The sequence below is a fragment of the Danio rerio genome, chromosome 6, assembly GCF_052040795.2.
Source record: "Danio rerio strain M-AB ecotype USA chromosome 6, GRCz13ab, whole genome shotgun sequence".
NCBI lineage: Eukaryota > Metazoa > Chordata > Actinopteri > Cypriniformes > Danionidae > Danio > Danio rerio.
Genome location: NC_141026.1, coordinates 50,772,901 through 50,795,106, shown reverse-complemented (window position 1 = coordinate 50,795,106; position 22,206 = coordinate 50,772,901). Strand labels below are relative to the sequence as shown.

Here is a 22,206-nt window from a genome sequence, read left to right as displayed (position 1 = left end):
TCACACATGTGCAGAATGAAGGCTCTGAGACTGTAATGTTTAAACATCAGCCAATGAGAATTGTCATGACATCATTTTCCTGGCTAGAGAGCACAATTCAGGTTATGTTTGGCATGGTTAAGGAGCTCAACAATTATTAAATTAAAATTAGTAAAAGTTCATTTATTAATTTTCTTTTCGGCTAAATCCCTTTAATCATCTGGGGTCGCCACAGCAGCTCTTGCAACAATCAGCAGTAAGGGGCAAGTAGTAAAAAATCAGCCTGATCGCACAAAACCTAACAATTTAGTCAGAAAATGGGCAAATTTAAAAACATTAATACAACACAAATAAAGTTTTAAAAGACCCCCTCCCACCACCTTAAACCCAATCATCACTGAGGGATTTGCAAATCATGTTTTCATATGATTGATACCACACAAATTTATATAAATCAGCCAGTTACAAAAATATGGTCTGTTTAAATTGCTTTGACAATAGTCAGGATCTGAAAAAGAGGCAAGGTTTTGTTGGATTAATATTTTTGTTACCACGATTTTCCAATTCCCATACACTCCCATTAGTAAAATGTACAAGAGCGGTCACTGAGCTTGTACCATATTAATAGGTACACATTTAGAACTAAAAAGTCCTTATTAATACCTCAAGAGTACAAAGTAGTACCCAAAAGTACAAATGTATTTCCTGAAACTTTTTAAAGTACTAATATATACATTTGAGACGGTACCACCTCAGTGACAGCTCCCATATCTTGTTCCATACATTATTTCAATTTAGTTTATATTTTTTAGGAGTCATGAGACCATAGTAAATAAAAAAAAATAAAAAAATATATAAAAACTTCGATACACCTGATCTCTTTTACCCTGATGAAGGGAAGTGTTTGCTGAAACACATAGGCGCAGTCATGTCAAGGCTTAATTTTTTTTCAAGTGCCTTGGACTGATTTTCGCTGGGTCTGATGTTCTTTCAGTAAAGTTTATGAAAGGAGGATTATCAAAAACACACGCATTTAATAACAAACACTTACATATATGAATTGGACCACCACAACCACAGGTAGAACAAGAAACAGTGACAACCAAACGAAGAACTACCAAAACTCAGGGGTATAAATACATGACATGGCTAATCTGATAACAAACAGGGGTGATACACAGGTGGAACTAATAAACACTAACAAACGGCGGGAAACAGAAGAAATCACATGACATAACACGCATGGAACACTACACATGGGAAAACGCACAACCGTGACACATCATGGCGAGTTGCCTTCCGCCGTGTTTTTGGACATGCTCAGGAGCTCACAATTCTAAACCAATGCAAATCACCACATTAAAAGCTGTTTTATAAATACTTAACAAAACATCTTACAAACACTCTAGAATAAAATGGACTAATGGGTAAAAGTCTTTAAGGGTAAAAATGTGTCTGAGAAGGTTACAATATTCATTCCATAATATTCAACGCTGAAGTGGAGCTAGAAAAGTCAAGCATGGATGCAGAGGCAGTTCAGTACAATTAAGTTTTTCTAGGCTTCATCATTATACTGTATATTTTCATCTGAATGAGATCTTACAAATTCTTATGTTAACCACAAAATAAGAAAAAGTTATGAATTAAAGTTGTGCTTTTACTAAATGGCAAACTAAAAAAAAGAAGAAAAAAAAAACAGGTTTTGCTGGGTTATGTTTGTTGGGGTGCTTTTTCAACATTGTTTGGTTAAACTCACTTAGTGTACCCTTTTTGAATGGATTCCGATACTTTTTTAGTAACACTCATGAAACAAGGATTACCAAAAATGCGTGTATTTGGTAGCAAACACTTGAAGCTGGACCATCAGCCATAGGTAACAAAAGAAAGGGTGACAAAGCAATACCAAACTACTACCAAAACCCGGGTATAAATACAAGATATGATTAAAGTGATAACAAACAGGGCTGATGCACAGGTGGACTGTATAAACACTAACAAACGGCGGGAAACAGAGCAAAAGAATCGCATGAAATAACAAACGCACATGGAACACTACAAGAGGGAAAACACACAACTAGTTTTTGGACATGCAAGCCTATGCAAATCACCACAGAAAAAGCTGACCATTATACATTAATATTTTTTATAGTGTAAACATCTTACTAACATTTAGAATAAAATAGACTAATAGGTAAATTAGGGTAAAAAATATCTTTGTGTCTGAGAGGTCAATAAAAACATATTCAGAAGTGAACTAGAAAAGCCAAGCATGAATGCGAGTTTAGTACAGTTTAGTTTTCAAGGCTACATCATCTTCTGCTGTTGTTTTTCAGTCAGAACTTTTTCTGCTCTTTATAGTTATTGTCCTCAATGCGGCCATTTATTCTCTTTTTTTAAACACAAATGCATAATGAGACTCTCCTGCAGCTGCCGAAGATGTAAATGCTTTTTCCCCCTTGAATTATTCACATCCCCAAATGAGTGAACAACCTCAGAGAGCGCGGTGTTAAGAGCAGAGAGAAGTGGTGTTGGGTTTATTCTTGGCGAGCTCTGGGACTCTGCAACACGATTATTGTCTTTCATTTCTCAGACTGACAAGAGAGTCAGCGGATCTGTCTGTCGCCGCGGCGTGACTCTTCGTTTGTTGCCAGATTGGAATCGCTTCCGTTTAGATAATCAGGTATAAATACGCTTCTGTAAGTAAAGCACACATAGTGGGAGATCTGTCAAAACATGGCACTTCCTCTTACTGACTGAAACGGCGGTGGGAGCTTACAATTTGCTAGTGGATAAAATTGGTAGGTGGTGAAACGTTAAAATATTATAAGCTGCAAATATATTGTTAGAAATGACATGGTTTTGCATAATTTAGCAGCCAAGGTATCTATATATGTCAAATACAGTGAATAAAAAGTATTCTTGCCCATTTCTAAAATGGACTGATTGTTGATTTTAGAGTTGTCCTGTAGGAATAGGTAATGTATTTGGTTCTTAGATTTTTGTTATTTTTAATGGGTTTTTCTATTAATACACTTTACAAATGTACAAACCCTGCATTGTCCTTGTCCTCAGCACAACTGAACCACCAGCTTTAATAGTTTTGTTTTGCTTGAAACTGTTAGAAGAGAAAAAAAATGGCAAAGTTTAAGTTGTTATTATTCACATCAAATTTATTAAAAACATGAAATTATAAATCAATTCTACAAATCAATTCTACAAATATATAAATCAAATAAGTTTATAATTGTCATCATGTTTCGGTCACTCCTGTCACATTTGCAATAAATTTAACATAAAATACGTGATCTTTAAGGCTATGACTCAAAGGAAGTGACATCATTGGATGGAGAAGCTGACAGTCATCAAAGATGCATTCTATCATTGAATTGTATGATGTTGTGCTTATTTTGTATGATTTTTTAGGAAGACAATAAGCCTAAAAGTCAGGCCATGTCATTTTTTAAGTGAAAAAGATACCTTGATACCCTTTTGATGTCCCAAAAGTATGATATGTCTATTACTATTAAATATATACAGTTGAAGTCAGAATTATTAGCCCCCCTATTGATGCTCTTTCCAAATTTCTGTTTAACGGAGAGATTTTTTTCAACAAATAGTAAACATAATAGTTTCAATAACTAATTTCTAATAACAGATTTATTTTATCTTTGCCATGTTGATAGAAAATAATATTTTACTAGATATTTTTAAGATGACATTTAAAGGCTTAATAAGTTAATAAGGTTAACTTGGCAGGTTAGGGTAATTAGGCAAGTTAAAAACAATGGTTTGTTCTGTAGACTATCAAAAATAAAATAGTTTAAGGAGGCAAATCATTTTGAACCTAAAATGGCTTTTAAAAAAAATTAATCTGCTTTTATTCTAGCCGAAATAAAACAAATAAGACTTTCTCCAGAAGAAATCATATTATCAGACATACTGTGAAAATGTCCTTGCTCTGTTAAACATCATCTGGGAAATATTTAATAAAGAAAACAAAATTCAAAGGGGGGCCTAATAATTCTGACTTTAACTGTATATGTTTTTCCTTTTATTTTTTTAAATAAACAATATTATTAAACTGTGCAATTTTCATTTTAACACTATAGTTCTCCATCAGGGAAGTAAGAAAAACATCTTGTTTTATTTACATATATTTTAATATATTTTTTTCATGTCAATTTAATGTCATTATGACATCAAGGTGCCAGCTTTGTTGATATACAATGTGGTTTGTAAACATTTTTAATATTAGTACATTTTTAAGAATGAAAAGTTTCTCATTTCAATATATAATTTATATACAGTGCTCAGCATATATAAATACACCCCTCACAAATCTAACTTTTAAATTCATATTATTAATAGTAAGCTATACAATATTATATTTTTGTATATACATTTGATTAGTCAGTACTGAAGCCAAATCTGGAACTTGTCTAACAAAATAATTTATGATAACGGTATAAAAACTACTACACCCAAACTTATATCTTATAGAAAAATATTAAGTGCTAATTTAAAAAGAAATATTCAGATAAAATTTTGTAAGTTGTGTTTTCCAGTATTTTGCTTGAATTTAATTGTATTATCTTTCAATTTCTAAATATGTTGGGTGAATAAAAAATTATTTTAAAAAATATATCTGTTTAATAAATCTGTTTTGTTTAAATGCACCAAAATACATTGTCTTTATTCACTGAGAAATGGATAAAAATATTGATTTACAAGATGGGGTGTATTTAATTATGTTAAGCACTGCAAACCACATATATTTAATAGTTCTTAATAATCATAGAGTTTTTTGTTGCAAAATTTGATCAAATTTACACCAAATTATTCAAGCGTAAACTAAAGACCACTCAATTTTGAGCTATAACATTTGCATAATCGATTTCCATTGACCAACATATTGGTCATCATAATTGATTACAGATCAATATTGATTGCACTTTGGATCAAATATCTCCAATCATTAGCAAACAGGCATTAAAACAACTCATTAATACATCAACATAAACTTACCATTCTGTGATTTGGATTAGCAGACAACAACAACAACAGCAACAAAATTCTGTAATGACACCAATCCAATGTCACAACAAGAGAAGCATGCTGTTGAAAAGGAGGAGCCGGAGGTGCCAGCAGGGTTTGCCACTTCAGGCATAGAAACCTCGTCTGCTAATTACCCATGAATGTTAACAGCGTCCCCTTCCCTGCACCGGGGGCCCAGGGCTTCAGGAGGAGTCCAGACTGCAGCGGCTGGTTTGGGCAGGGCTGGTTTGGGCTCCACACCTCCGCTGGCACCCGTCTGCTCCCTCACAGATGGAGACGAGTGCCCTCCGGTAACTGGAGACAGCATATGAGACATGGATGACCAGGTCTCCTGCAAGACGGCAGCAGTGGGCATTTGGGTACTGCTCTACAACACATAATTAGTGAGGAGCATCTGTTCTAGTAGGTTCCTCCAAACGCGAAGAGCTTGAATAAGCCTCTGGCCTTCGGAGGGTGTCATAGCCTTTATTGCTTCGGATGATGAATTGCGCCGTGTTGCCTGTTGAGGGACTTTGACTGTGATTATGGTAACGAATACAGATCAAGTACTGTACGTTCTGCGCTGTGATGTGACACACTCATGTTATGCCGAGTAAAGGAAGGGCAGGAGAGATAGATGTTTAGATGTGAGGGCGATTACAGATGGAAATATGATTTGAAAATGTCTTTGCTATGATTCTTGAGGATCTTGCGGCCAAATGGGATGGTGATTTGAAAATGAGTCTCAGTTGAATTTCACTCGCTTTCCTTCTGCTTAGTCCCTGATTTATCAGGGGTTGCCACAGCAGAACGAACTGGCATTAATTGAATTTCAACACTGTAAACAATTTATATGACAAAAAGTCACAACAACAAGTTTTTATGCTATTTTAACTTATTTTAATTAATATTTCAGGTTTCAACTGAAATTTAACTTAAGGGGCACATAGTTTACCCCTTTTTTAAGATTTTATATTAATATTATGGTTCTTCTGAGTGTGCCAGTTTAGGTTCAGTTCAAAACACAGTTTAGATTCTTTTATTATAATGTATTATGATGTGTCATTTTGGGGGCGTGAACACAGCTCGCTGTTTTAGGGGCATGTTGCTTCACATGATAATAAATAATGTAGTGCCCCAATAAATAAATATGAAGTGTCCCAAATTGTAGCTGGGCGCCGTGGAAAGCCGCCAACTTGAATCGCCGTTGTGTGTACCCTGATAGAAACCTATATTTAGAATTCTAAAATGCATGGCCTTGCGTGGCGCGATGCTGAGCGTCACCAAGCGGCGCTTCTAAAGTGCGACCTGCAGGCAAGTTCGTTATTTTATTTCCAATCGAGCGACACGCACATGAGGCAATGCACTTGCACTTTTCAGCTGTACCTAGTTAAGATCACAGGGAGCTTCTGTGACTGCGAGAAATGCAAACGGCTAAAGTTTAAGGTAGACACAATGAAAAGTACACGTTTGCAAACCCACCTAAAGTTACAAACAATAATTCAGATTACAGCAATCATGTGGTAATTGCTGATCTTGTGTTGATCCCAATGAGCCTTGCATCTAAAAATAGAGCAAGGGTGTTCCTTTAGTGACATCGCTTTGACTCACGTGCTGAAAATGGCAGACGTGAAACAAGCGCTGCTTTTTTTACAGTGTAAGTTGAGATTACAAGAAAAGTGAATTTGATTTAACTAAAAAAATGTTCAGGCAACAAGATTTTTTTCTTTTTTTTTTACAATGAACTTGTCAAGGTAACCAGCAATCCAACCTGTGCAGATCACTGGAGAACTTTAAATCTGCCAGCAAAAGAACTACGAGTCATGCACCTCTCACACACCTGGCCTAGATCCTGTCTGACTGCAAACACTCACAGCTAAAGCCGCTCATGAACTGATTACATGAACTATAAAGTCAGCACTCATACACACAGAAGTTGCTGAGTCTTGTTATACTGAACTGTGAACATTATGATGTGTTTTCCTTGCCTTCTGTGTTTGAATCTTTCTTTGTTGTTTGTTTGTTCTTGTTTGCTGCCTGCCTTTTGATCATCTGCCTGTTTATTTGACTACGACTCTGGATTGCCCGTATACATCTGTTTGCACATGTGTTGACTGTTGCTGCATAAACCCTGCATTTGGATTCTCACTGCCTTTGTCCAGCATCCACTTCACATTACAGAACTTGTTCATAAGAAAAACACGCGCACACACACACACACACACACACACACACACACACACACACACACACACACACACACACACACACACACACACACACACACACACACACACACACACACACACACACACACAAAAAAAAAATCCTAAACACACAGGGAAATAGTGTACATAAAGTTATAAGGCTGTTTAGAATAAAAATCAGTATGTGTTTCATTCATTCATTCATTCATATATTTATTCATTATAATAAATTAATATTATTGCAAGCACATCCCTGATGTTAATGTATTATGCCTCTCTCTCTCTCTCTCTCTCTCTCTCTCTCTCTCTCTCTTTCTCTCTCTCTGTTTAAAAAGTTTGTCTAAAAATAAGGTGATTTTATCCATTATTCAAAGTTTAAGTGTTGAAAAAATGCAATGTTTGCATGAATTTCTTTTCTCTGTATTTCGACTTCTTTCCAATCAACTTAAAATCATGCTTCTGCATCATTTTTCGAAATCCAGAAACTGATCTTTGGGTTATATTTTTAGTTCTGAATGCAGCAAACTCTGCCTCTTTCTCAGTCCCCCAAAAATAAAATATCATTTTCTCAGAGGGTCACGTCACCACTACATTGTGATGATAAAGCAAAAGCTCAAAGACGCATCGAACGCACGTACTGTACATACTGTACGCATCCTGACAAACAAGATGCGGAGATGAACGTCATTAAGGATAAAGCAAACTCTCCATGTTTTGACAGTCATCAAAAAGCGCTCTCTTTTCCAGCGTCTCGCATCAACATCCTCTCTTGAGGGAGCCTTATAATGAGAGTCCTGTCGAAACGAGAGCACTCACCTTTCCTGCCAACTCATCAGCCTTGCTATCAATGTTCTGACCCACCTTATGGAAACTTGCCCATTAGGCAAAATTGGCTCTCTCCCCAAGAAGCTATTTACCACAGCCCAAGAAATAAATAAATAAATGCGGCGCACATCAAGAAAACGGGGCCAAGGAGAAAGAAGCTGTTAGGAAGCCATCAAATAGTCATTGTATGTCTATCTCTCTCTAGGAGCAGATAGGTATCAACTCATTCCAGCACGGGCTCCTATTAACCTGCAAAAGAAAGAAGGCGTTTTTTTCTTCTTCTTTTTTTCTCTGTGTCTCTCCTCCTCATTCCAGCTCTCCGTCTCTTTTGGTAAGAATCACAAAAGATAATTTCCTTTTCAAATGACTGCGGCCGCTCAGCTGACCCCTGGGCATTGAGAGCGGGCGGAGAATGAGGTGTTGAGGACAACTTCCACTGAAGCCTCACAAAACACTGCATTCATTATCCCACGGAAATGAGGGCTGATGGGAAAGAGAGTATTTGGAGGCATGCGAGGGGTTATGTTCTCAAACAATATGTGACAGCTGGTGCCGCGTGCGCATAAATGGGGCAAAAATGTACATCTGATTAGAAACCAGCGACTCGTTCCAAACCCTAAACTTACACACCTGATGGGAAGCAGAGCACTGCTGTTTGACAAACTACAAGCTGAAAGGAAGAAAAATAGTTTAAAATGGTTAATAAAGCTTTTTTCTTGCTAAATCTGACAAATTTATTTCTGTCTAATACCAATTTAACTGTCTATCCATCCATCTAAACATTCTACAGTATATTCACACACTGTATATCCATCCATCCATGCATCCATCTATCCACTGTATTCAAAGATCATCTTTCCATCCCTCCATCCATCCATCTATTTAAAGATCATATATCCATTCATCTATTCATCCACTGTACAGTTGTCAATCCATCCATCCATCCATCAATCCATCCATCCAATCTATTGTATTTAAAGATCATCTTTCCATCCATCTATCTATTCAAATATCATCTCTTTATTCGTCTATCCATATATCCATCCATCTACTCTATTCAAAAATTGTCAATCCACCTATCCATCCATCTATCCATTTCTCTCTCCATCCAATCTATCTATCTATCTATCTATCTATCTATCTATCTATCTATCTATCTATCTATCTATCTATCTATCTATCTATCTATCTATCTATCTATCTATCTATCTATCTATCTATCTATCTATCTATCTATCTAAAAATTGTCAATCCATCCATCAATATACTGTATTCAATGACCACCCATCCATTAATCCATCCATCCATCCAAGGATCTTCTTTACATCATTCATTCATCCACCCATCTACTTTATTTAAAAATTGTCAATCCATCCATCCATCCATCCATCCATCAAGCCATTCATCAATGTACTATATTCAAAGATCATCTTTCTATCCATCCATCTATCTATCGATCCATCCACCTCTTTCTATCTATCTATCTATCTATCTATCTATCTATCTATCTATCTATCTATCTATCTATCTATCTATCTATCTATCTATCTATCTATCTATCTATCTATCAAAAGTTGTCAATCCATCCATCCATCCATCCATCCATCCATCAATCCATCCATCCAATCTATTGTATTTAAAGATCATCTTTCCATCCATCTATCTATTCAAAGATCCTCTTTATTCGTCTATCCATATATCCATCCATCTACTCTATTCAAAAATTGTCAATCCATCCATCCATCCATCTATCCATTTCTCTTTCCATCCAATCTATCTATCTATCTATCTATCTATCTATCTATCTATCTATCTATCTATCTATCTATCTATCTATCTATCTATCTATCTATCTAAAAATTGTCAATCCATCCATCAATCTACTGTATTCAATGACCACCCATTCATTAATCCATCCATCCATCCATCCATCCATCCAAGGATCTTCTTTACATTATTCATTCATCCACCCATCTACTTTATTTAAAAATTGTCAATCCATCCATCCATCCATCCATCCATCCATCCATCCATCCATCCATCCATCCATCAAGCCATTCATCAATGTACTATATTCAAAGATCATCTTTCTATCCATCCATCTATCTATCGATCCATCCACCTCTTTCTTTCTATCTATCTATCTATCTATCTATCTATCTATCTATCTATCTATCTATCTATCTAATCTATAAATTGTCCATACATTAATCAATCTATCTACTGTATTCAATGACCACCCATTCATCCATCCATCCGTCCATGGTTCTTCTTTTCATCCTTCATTCATCCACCCATCTACTGTATTTATAAATTGTCAATCCATCCATCCATCCATCCATCCATCAAGCCATTTATCAATCTGCTATATTCAAAGATCATCTTTCTATCCATCCATCAGTCTATCTATCAATTCATGCACCTGTATTTCTATATATTAAATCCATCTATATATCCGTCCATCCATCTATATATCCATATATCTATCTATCTTTCTATCTATCTATCTATCTATCTATCTATCTATCTATCTATCTATCTATCTATCTATCTATCTATCTATCTATCTATCTATCTATCTGTCTATCTGTCTATCTGTCTATCTATCTATCTATCTATCTATCTATCTATCTATCTCTTCATATTAGTAATTTATACATCTGCTCTCCACCCACCCATTAATTTAGCACACTGTTCATCTATTGTCTATTTAATATCCATATATCCATTTGTAAATCTAATCATCCATCTATCTACTCATCTATCAGTTGTCTAAAGGAAAGATTTCTTCTGTAAACGGATTACGGACTAGTTCATGTAAATATGATTAAAGAGGAGAAAAACAGAGCAAAAATAGAAGATGCTATTTATAACAGTAATACTATCACAGTAATCTGTTTTGATGGAGTTTAAAGGGATAATTATATCAAAACAGAAAGTTCTACCATAATCTACTCGTGTTTTATCATACAGTGAAAGCAGTTTGAGTCCAGTTCTGCTATTAACGGCCATTGTGAAGACAAAACATTGAAAATATCTTCTGTTTCGTATTCCTCCCATTAAAGTCAAGCAGATTTGGTAGATTTGTAGATATGCGGATTGACAAATTTAACTTTTAAAGCTTTAATCACAAACCCTCCTAAGTCTAACCATCGCAACTTTACAACCTACAGTCAAAACTGCACATGCATCATAAAAAAAAGATCAACCGAAGTGACAAAACCTTTTTTTTCTGGGCTCCCCCCCACACCCAACAAGGACAAAAAGTCCTTTGCTAGATTTTCTAAAGGGTGTAAACAATAGCATGTTGCACTGGGTTTAAGAGACTTAAAAGTGTTTGGAGAGAAAAGGAGTTTTTATTACAGTCTAAACAACCTCTCTGAGTCACAGCAAAATAACATGCAGGGGAGTCGGATGAGCTTTCAGAAGGAAACAGGAAACTTTAATAAAAGTTGGGTCTGTCTCTAGAGAATCCTATTCCGCTCTGAGTCAAAGCAAAGTAGCCCTCGAAACAGACATGCAACCGAAAACACTCGAAAATAAATTCACCCTTAACCAAGTTACAACATACAATTTGAAGATGAAAGCTATCTGGATATTGAGCAATTACATCAACGTGACGCCAAAGTTCCCCGCTCCGACTTTTTACCCAGTTTGACTCGAGCGTTCTCCGGATCCAATGCTTTTTTTATTAAGCCCCGTCAGGTTTCATTACTAACTGGAAAATCTAATTTGCTTGTGTGTATCTGACAGTATTTCAAACTAATTCATCTTGTCAAGGTGCAGGCTCGACAAGCCCACCAGATGGTGTTTGTGTAAGATGAAACCCTGCTACTTGCCCACCAGGATCCTAAAGGCCGCAGTTACCTGCAAAAAAATCAGTCCTTGAGATTGAGAAACTCCTCGGATCAGTCGTCTCTCCATCTCATTTCATGCCTCAAAGCAAATCTACTCTGCTTCACTGATGTCAGGAAAAGAAAAACAAACATAAATGCTGTTGGATACCCCTGGATATCACAAAATAAACCCCCATAAAAGAAACAAGGGTTTTGAGATCCTGTGGTACATAAAGCAAACATGGCAGCAAATGTAAATACTGTAGCACTTGTCGGTGCAAAAGACAGAACAGTCATGTAAGTAGTTGCTAAAGTGTTCTAAATGGTTTTACATATACCCTGCTATATGTTTTGTATACTGGAAAGTTTTTAACATTGTAATGAAATGTAATGTAACTGTAATTTACTGTGCAAGCTTGTTTTCACCATGGAAATAAAGGTAGTACTTTTTTTTACCAGGCACCCAACTTCATATGATGTAAGTAATAGGTTAGATTTCAGTCACAACATTAGGTGGCCAAAATTCAATGTCTAGACCGTGCCTAAGGATAAGGATAAGGATAGTTGGCTGATTTTAGGTTGAGTTGGAACGGGACCAAAATTCAATGTCGAGCCAACATCTTAAACCAATGTCATATTGTCGTCAAATACTGACATTTATTCATCAGATATGCCAACCAAAATCCATCGTCTGGTAGACGTAACAGTAGTAGCGTCCACACAACGTCAAGCTGTAACAAAACTGAACTTCAACTCTGAAATCTGAACTTTACTAGAACTATGTTAAGCTACTTTGACACAATCTATATTGTGAAAAGCGCTATTTAATTTAATTTAATTTAATTTACCAATGTCATACTGACGTCAAATGCTAAAATTTATCTGTCAGGTAAGGCAACCAAAATCCAAAGTCTGATAGACGTAATAGTGCTAACGTCTACACAAAGTCAAGCTGTAATCATTAGACGTTGATATTTGGTTGATATTAGGCTGAGTGTTGGACATTGACATCGACCTGATGTCCAAACAAAATGCAACATCCCCACAACAATGAGGAACAAGTCAATCTGATGTCATGTTGATGTCCTGTGCCTGCCAGGATGGGGAAACAATCTCATTGTAACTTCTAATCTAAGAATTCCAAGAAGTCCTATGAGCTGGCAATAATGAAAAAAAAATCATAACAAAATGACACAATCAAACTGCAATTCTAAGGAGGAAAAAATCTGAATTGTGGTTTATTAAGTTTTGTAAGAAATTAAATCAAAATTTCGAGATCTTTGCAATTGTAAAAAATAAAAACAATCAAGTCAGCAATTTTAAAACCCAGAAATAAAAAAATAAAGCTGTATGTTTTTGAATTAATTTATTATTTGTTAGCTTGATAGCCCAGTGATTAGTATGCCAACATGTAGTGCGGCAGCACTCTGAACGTCCCGAGTTCAAATCTGGTGGACCTTTCTTAATCCTACCTCCCTCTCTCTCCCACTTCACTTCCTGCCAACCTACTGTCCTGTAAAATAAAGGCAAAAATGCCAAAAAAAAAATACGTCTTTACAAAAAAAAGAGATAATAATTGTATTTAGTATTTATCATATACTACAGTAATTTAATAGACAAAAGTAAATACAGTAAACAACATTAAAATAACACTCATGCAAACATTCATTCATTAATTTTCCTTCGACTTAGTCCCTTATTTATCAAGGGTCACCACAGTGGATTGAACTGCCAACTTATCCAGCATATGTTTTAAACAGCGGATGCCCTTCCAGCTGCAACCCAGCACTGGAAAACATCCATACACACTCATTCACACACACACTACAGTCAATTTAGTTTATTCAATTCACCTATAGCGCATGTCTTTGGACTGTGAGGGACTCGGAGGAAACCCTCGCCAAAATGGGGAGAACATGCAAACTCCACACTGAAATGCCAAACTGACCCAGCCGAGGCTCGAACCAGTGACCTTCTTGCTGCGAGGTGACAGTGCTAACCACTGAGCCACCGCAAACATCTCATTAATATATATATTTTTCATCTTTCCAAGAAAAATGATGATGAGTTCTGTGCAAAAAAGGTATCATAACCCACATTTTCATGATGACCTCCATTGTGAAGCAGTCAGATTTGACCAAAAAGGACATTTTTAACACGTTCAGATTAATTGATGGCACAATTTATCTGTCAAACACACAATTACCAGATTGTCAAACACACCCAGCACGAAACACCTTCATAAATAGCAAATACTCTCTTCATTTGCGTTGACTACATTAGGCTACAAATAACATAATAGGATGCTCTGAGGATAGGTGTGAATAAAGTGTTGAATATTAATGCGTTATTATTATAGACATACGTGAAGCACAGAAGGTTTGTTTCAGTACTAATGGGGTTACAAGATGCAGAGAGGTTAATTCCAGCATCCAAGCCTAGATTTACATCATTGTTTGTAGATTAAAGAGGGCTTTCCAGGGAACGGTCTTCTCATGTTTGCCCTCTCCTCCAACGAAGCAGCCGAACGCACCGCGGTCTGATTAATCTTAATGAATTATGCAAATGCACTTTATCTCAAGCGACTTCAGAATGTTTCTGTATTGTTTTATTAATGCGCTTTTGAATTACTTCGCACAATTACAAAAGCTCCCACTCCTTCTCTCTCGCACACCCGGCGCAATGTTTCTCATTGAGTCGCGTTCCTTTATTAAAAACTAACGGCGGTCTCGGAAGAGCTGCATGCACGAATAAGAAATTAGTCATTACTGTAATTTAATGACTTTAAACTAAACAAGACTGCGGTCTAGATTGCTAAGCGTAACCCAAATCCTCCTCCCCTGCGTCCCAAGGGTCTGATCTTTGGGAGTGTGTCTCCTTAATTTCTACTTAATTAATTACGTTCGTTATCACCCCTACCCTGTGGTGAGAGCGTGGATTCAATTACGATGGCAAAACTGACAAAAAAGGGCCTTGATGAGTGATTTTGTTGAGGTGTGCAGATTCGCAAAGTTTACTGATGACTGGGCGACCTCAAATGTCAGTTATTAGACTTTATTTCTTACAATTTTTATATTTTTTTTCTCAAAATTTGAATTTCTGCCAAGATTTTCTGCAATTTTGACTTGTGATTTTTCAATTGTGGTCAAATTTATTAGTATCGAAGCTTCTGTCAATCAAGTTTACAAGAAATAAACTCACAACTCCAAGAGAGTAGCAATAAACTTGCAAATGACAAACTCAGGATTTTGTTGAGGTGTGCAGATTCAAAGTTAACTGATGACTGGGCGACCTCAAATGTCAATTTATTAGACTTTATTTCTCATGATTTTGAAGTATTTGTTTTCAGAATTGGTATTTCTGGCAATCTTGAGGGAACAGTCTTTCCTGCTATTTTGATTTTGGTCTAAATTTCAGTATTGAGGCCTCTGTCAATCTATTTTACAGGGTTTTTTTTCACAATTCTGACTTATTTCTTGGAGTTTTTGTTTATGTTTTTGCATTTTTCCCATAAGAAGTACAGTTTTGTATCACATTTTGTGTTATAAACTTTCATTTGTAAGAAAAAGGCTACAATCAAATGAAATAAACTCAGAATTTCAAGAGCATCAGCATAAACTTGCAAATGGCACCAATAAACTCAGGATTTTTTGACGTGCAGATTCTCAAAGTTTACTGATGACTGGGAGACCTCAAATGTCTGTTTATTAGACTTTATTTCTTACTGTTTTGAGATATTTGTGCTCAGAATAGATATTTCTGACAATCTTGAGTGTACAGGCGTTGAATTTGTGATTTCTTTTTTCATTTATGGTCTAAATTTCAGTACCGAGGCCTCTGTCAATTAAGTGTAAAAGCTTTTTCCCAATTCTGACTTATTTCTTGGAGCTTTTGTTAATGTTTTTACATTTTTCCCACCAGAAGTACAGTTTTGTATCTTACATTTTGTGTTATAAACTCTCATTTGTAAGAAAAAGGCTACAATTGCATCAAATAAACTCATAATTCCAAGAGAGTTGCAAAAACAAAATTGGCAAATGGCATCAATAAGCAGGATTTTTATTTTTGAGGTGTGCAATTTCTCAAAGTTTACTGATTACTGGGCAACCACAAACATCCATTTATTAGATTTTATTTCTCATGATTTTTAGATATTTTTCGAAGAATTGGTATTTCTGGCTATCTTGAGTGTACAGACTTTTCTGCAATTCTGACTTGGTAAGTATCGAGGCCTTTGTCAGTCGAGTTTACAGGCTTTTTCACAATTCTGACTCATTTCTTGTCGCTTTTGTTTACTTTCTTGCATTTTTCCTGCATTTTTCTGGCAATCTTGAGTGTACAGGCTTTCCTGCTATTTTGATTTTGGTGTAAATTTCCGTATCTACGCTTGTGTCAATCAAGTTTACAGGCTTTTTCATAATTTATTATGAAAAACTTTATTAAACTTTTTTTTTTGCAGCTTTTTTGTTTGTTTTTGCATTTTTCCCCCAGAAGTGCAGTTTTGTATTACATTTTGTGTTATAAACTCTCATCTGTAAGAAAAAGGCTACAACTGCATCAAATAATTCATCAGATTTCAAATCAGATTTCCAAGAAAGTTGCAATAAACTTTGAAAATGGCACGAATAAACTCAGATTCTCAAAAGTTTACTGGGGCAACCTTAAATGTCTATTCATTACATTTTATTTCTCACAATTTTGAAATATTTGTTCTCGGAATTCGTATTTCTGGCAATCTTAGGTGTCCAGGCATTGGATTAGAGATATTTCTGTCAATTATGGTCTAATAATTAGTATCAAGGCCTTTGTCAATCGAGTTTACAGACTTTTTCACAATTCTGACTAATTTCTTGCAAATTCTGTCAATGTTTTAACAATTTTCCCATCAGAAGTCACATCACATTTTGTTTTATAAACTCTCATTTGTAAGAAAAAAGCTTCAATTACAAGAAATAAACTCAGAATTCCTAGAGACTTGCAATAAACTTGCAAATTACAACTCAGGATTTTGTTGAGGTGTGCCAATTCTCAAAGTTTACTGATGACTGGTTGACCTCAAATGTTAATGTAATATTGTGGCCGGTGAGCGTATATGCTAAATAACTGCAGGTTAACTAGGCTTTTACAATAACTTTAACTGTTAAAAGCTATTAGATAGTTAATTGGTTAAAATTATTAGTAACTAATAAAAGTTATCCTTGTAACTAATAGTTATCCTTACCTTAACCTTTTCGAGTTTGATTGTAATGCAATACTGCCCACCTTTAGTAAAGCTGCTTTAAAACAATAATTACTGTAAAAAAAAGCAACAAATAAATAAATAAACTTGAACTGAATTGAATAATACCAAATAAAAAAAGAAGCCCTTGACGAGAGCTCTTACAGAGGTGTGCAGAATCTAAAAGTTTGCTATTGACCGAGCGAACTGAAGTGTCTATTCATGACTTTATAAAGAACTCTTCTGCAACACAGGGCCGCTTCAGTACGGGACCTAAATGAGAGCTGCGATTTTACCGAGCGTGAGTCACTCCATTGATAAGAGCAACATTATCAAAGCTTTTACATATAATTGCGTACACGATTCACTTCAAAGCGCTCATCAAAAGGCCGCGGCAACACTGCTTATCTCCATAAACGTGATATAATGTACAAATCTAAGGATTATGAGAGGATTTGGATAACAATTTTGCGTGTGGGTTGAAACGCTATAGACGAGGACGGGTTCATTTGGACCATAAAAACTGCAGCGAGATGACAGCTCCAACAGATTATATTAGCTGCCTCTTCATGTTGCCTTCAAATGACAGCTTGTGCATTTCAATCAGGATGTCCAAGGATTATGAAACATCCAGCGTGTAGCATTCATTCTAATGCTTGATTTCATATTCAAAGCGTAATGCCGATATGCTTATCAATGCGCCGTCATGCTCAGAAGGAAATGCCAACAGACAGCGTTCATATTAAAGTCAAATTGCAACACTCATGTCACCACGGAGTCTCCTTGATCTAATGGCTTTCTGGAGAACCAGGTTTTGGCCCTTATGAACCGTGCGCATGATCACTTTGGCTGCAGATGATGTGCATGGTGTGTATGCTTTCTTCATCTTTTATTTACGAGACATCAACACACCAGCTAATTCATTTTTATGAGATAAATGTGACCAAATTAGCCAAAAAAATACACCGTATGAGTCAAACATTGTAAAACACACCTGTTATTTAGCAGTTTCTATGTTGTGTGTGCACCGTTTGTTTACTGTCGACTTTTGATGTTGAAAATTCACTTCAAAGTAAGTTTTATTTACATTTTAGTAGTTTGAAATAGTATAACATAAAAAATTATACAGTGGGAGAAATGGCCACTTTAGTAGGTACACCTTTCCAACTGCACATTAATGCAAGTTTCTAATCGGCCAATTACATGGTAGCAACTCAAAGGTTTCAGGCATGTAAACATGGTCAAGCTGCAGTTCAAACCGAGCATCTGAATGGGGAAGAAAAGTGATTTAAGTGATTTTGAACGTGGCATGGTTGTTGCTGTCAGACATGCTGGTCTAAGTATTTCAGAAACTGCTGATCTACTTGGGTTTTCACACACAACTGTCTCAGAATGGTCAGAAAAAGAGAAAATATCCAGTGAGCGGCAGTTCTGTGGGTGCAAATGCCTTGTTGATGCCAGAGGTCAGAGGAGAATGGCCAGATTGGTTCCAGCTGATTGAAAGGCAACAGTAACTCAAATAACCACTCGTTACAACCAAGGTATGAAGAAGAGCATTTCTGCACACACATGTCAGACCTTGAGAAAGATGAGCTACAGCAGCAGAAGACCACACGAAGATTGGAAAAGCGTTATCTGGTCTGATGAGTCTCCATTTCTGCTGCAACATTCAGATAGTAGGGTCAGAATTTGGCGTCAACAACATGAAATCAAGGATTCATCCTGCTGTGTACCAACAGTTCAGGATGCTGGTGGTGGTGTAATAGTGTGGGAGAGATTTCCTTGGCACACTTACATTGGCACCATGTCATAAACTGTGATTCATCTCAGACTGGTTTCTTGAACATGACAATGAGTTCACTGTACTCAAATGGCCTCCACAGTCACCAGAGCTCAAAGCAAAGCAGAGCTTAAAGCACCTTTGGGATGTGGTGGAACGGGAGATTCACATCATGGATGTGCAGTTGAAAAAATCTGCAGCAACTGCGTGATGCTATCATGTCATCATGAACCAAAATCTCTGAGGACCATTTCCAGTACCTTGTTGAATCTATGCCATGAAGGCAGTTTTGAAGGAAAAAGTATGTACCTAATAAAGTGGCCGGTGAGTGTAAGCATTCAACATCACCATTTTGCTCAAAAAAACATGTTTCTAAAGGTGCTGTTGACTTGAAAATTAAACCAGATGCTGATAAAAAAAAAAATACATATATGAAAAACACATCAAATTGTTTTTAAATAAATTTATATGTAATAAATTAAATTACAAAAGAAATAAGTATTGAACACATGAAGGAAGCTGTAGCATGCAGTAAAAGCCCAGACAGCAGCTGAAATCTCTTAGGAGTTTTTCAGAAACCCTCTGCCCTTCATCATTGTTAATTAATGTCAGCTGCTTCAGTTCAACATCTACATTAGCAGGATGATGAAGATGAAACCAGGGTGGATATTTCAGCAAGACAATGATCCAAAACACAGCCAATGAATCTCTTTAATTCTTTTAGAGAAAAAAAAAATGGCCCAGCTGACTACCTGATTTGAACCCAATAGAAAATACAATTTAAAGATCAGATTTGATAGACAAGACCCACATAATCATCAAGATGTGTATACTGTTGAAGTTTGTGAGCAACTCACCTCTGAGTAATGCATGTGACTTCATTCTCCATATGAAACTTCATTATTTACATGTTTTTTGTTTTTTTTTTAACACTCAGATTCCGTTTTTTTCCCCCCATAATAATTGTATCTTAGCCAAACAGTCATATTCTAACAAATCCTTAAAAGCTTATTTATTTAGCTTTTAGGTGATGTATGAATTTCGCTATAAAAAATGACCAGTTTTTGTCCAGGGTCACAAATACACTAAATTAAGCTGCGATATTCTCACTGCAAGACTTTGTGTACTTTGTTAGGGGTAAAAAGAAGTTTGAAATGCCTGAGCAGCATTATACTGTACCCATGTGGATGTTTGCTCCAGCTTTGCAACTCAGCACTGTAGTCACATCACATTTATTTATATAGTACTTTTTACAGTAGATTGCTTTAAAGCAGGACTGTATATAAACTCCATGCTGGAGGGCCACTGTCCTCTGAGCTCCAACTTGCCTCAATACACCTGGCTGGAAAGCCTCGTAAATCATTGATTACCTAAATCAGGTGTGCTTCATTAGGATTTGAGCTAAACTGTGGGTGCGTCTCAATCTGCACACTAGCTCCCAAGATCATCAGTAGGTCATAAGCATAAATTAGGGCACTGGTAAGGGCACTAATGAGCTTGGTTCACTACGAATTAGTGTGACATGAGAAAGTGAGAATCTGAGTTATTAAACAACAGCAGAATGAATCATTCATTTTCTTGTCGGCTTAGTCCCTTTATTAATCCGGGGTCGACATAGCAAGAATGAACCGCCAACTTATCCAGCATGTTTTTACGCAGCGGATGCTCTTCCGGCCGCAACCCATCCCTGGGAAACATCCACACACACATTCAAACACTACGGACAATTTAGCCTACCCAATTCACCTGGGGCCTCATGTATCAACGCTGCGTACGCACAAAAACTTTGCGTACGCCAAGTTTCACGCTCAGAATCGCTCACGTTTGGATTTACTAACAATGAACTGAACGTGGGAATGTGCGCAGGTTCACGGCAGCTTTCTGGCAGGCGTACGCACATTTTTTGTGCGTGTCTGTTTTATTTCCATTGGCGACTCCTAGAGGCAGTTGTGTTAAATTCTTCTCTACAAAGTGTCTGATCCTTGCAATGGCAGCTGTATGAGACGGGTTCATATAGTAGGTATGTAAGATTTCCATACCATACAGTTGACCAGCTAAACATTAAAGCACAATTTGCAGTGGTCGCCTGTTTTCCCAATGTAATCTGAGCCTTCTACTGCACGCACATTGCTATAAAGACACTATCTGAAGATGAATTTGCATGCGTGAATCAGAAACATTTCCATTCAATAAATGTGCAAATAAAATATGATGCACAAACTTATTAATGATTCCTACTTGTCTTTCTCGTGATAAATAGTGGGCAAAATCTGATATGTAGCGGGAAAAAAAAGAAGAATGAATTCATCAGACGCTGGATTCGAAGTGAGTTTGTGCTCGAACGTGTCAGTACATGATCATATGCTTCATATGAGGTGCGCCACTGAGACTGGTAAGGGTTACTGCAACATTTTACAGATATAAACCACACTATTTCTTTTTTAAATGCACTCAGTGCGATGTTCAGACCCAACTGTGTTAACCGTATCAGCTAAACTCTCCCACTCTATTTTTTTTCTTTTGTTGTTAATTCCGGAGAACAAACTTGCAAATAACACCGCTTTTCTCCGGTCTACCTCCGAAAGCAGCACCTCCAATTCACATTCTGTTCAAAGTTTCTCTTTTTGCTTGATTTTGCCGTTGCTTTTTCGTTGGGTTTTGCCATTAGCATAGTCATTAGCATATTCATACGGGGGAGGAGGCAGGGAGGGGTTTTGTGCTCGTGCATGTTGCGCTCAGTTTCACGTTCATTCGGATGTACAAAAGAATATGCGTGAGATTCGGCGTACGCAGTGTTTCATACATCTGAATTTTTTTCTGCGTACGCACATTTACAGCTTTGTGCATACGCAATGTTTTAGTAAGATTTCCACGCAAGTCTTCGTACATGAGGCCCCTGTACCGCATGTCTTTGGACTGTGGGGGAAACCAGGGGCCTCATGTACGAAGACTTGCGTGGAAATCTTACTAAAACATTGCGTACGCACAAAGCTGTAAATGTGCGTACGCAGAAAAAATTTCAGATGTATGAAACACTGCGTACGCCGAATCTCACGCATATTCTTTTGTACATCCGAATGAACGTGAAACTGAGCGCAACATGCACGAGCACAAAACCCCTCCCTGCCTCCTCCCCCGTATGAATATGCTAATGACTATGCTAATGGCAAAACCCAACGAAAAAGCAACGGCAAAATCAAACAAAAAGAGAAACTTTGAATAGAATGTGAATTGGAGGTGCTGCTTTCGGAGGTAGAACGGAGAAAAGCCGTGTTATTTGCAAGTTTGTTCTCCGGAATTAACAACAAAAGAAAAAAATAGAGTGGG

At 36.6% G+C, this 22,206-nt stretch overlaps 1 protein-coding gene and 1 long non-coding RNA gene across 12 annotated transcripts in view; both read right to left on the bottom strand.

The window, feature by feature from the left end:
* Positions 1 to 1,087, bottom strand: part of LOC147836474 (uncharacterized) — a 205,160-nt gene extending 204,073 nt beyond the window's left edge. For all 10 annotated transcript variants that reach the window (XR_015494164.1, XR_015494163.1, XR_015494162.1 and 7 more), the window contains exon 1: positions 1,031 to 1,087. The gene's annotated coding sequence lies outside the window, so the exon portion shown is untranslated. The remainder of the gene's footprint in view (positions 1 to 1,030) is intronic.
* Positions 1,031 to 20,219, bottom strand: LOC147836473 (uncharacterized). Of its 2 annotated transcripts, none has more exons than XR_015494168.1 (5): positions 20,059 to 20,219; positions 5,169 to 5,328; positions 5,005 to 5,053; positions 3,030 to 3,094; positions 1,031 to 2,673 (listed from the first exon to the last, which is right to left on the bottom strand). It is a non-coding gene; the product is annotated as an uncharacterized LOC147836473 (long non-coding RNA). The 2 variants fall into 2 exon arrangements; XR_015494167.1 differs by having other exon boundaries at positions 5,169 to 5,533; positions 20,059 to 20,210.
* Positions 20,220 to 22,206: the final 1,987 nt, after the last annotated feature.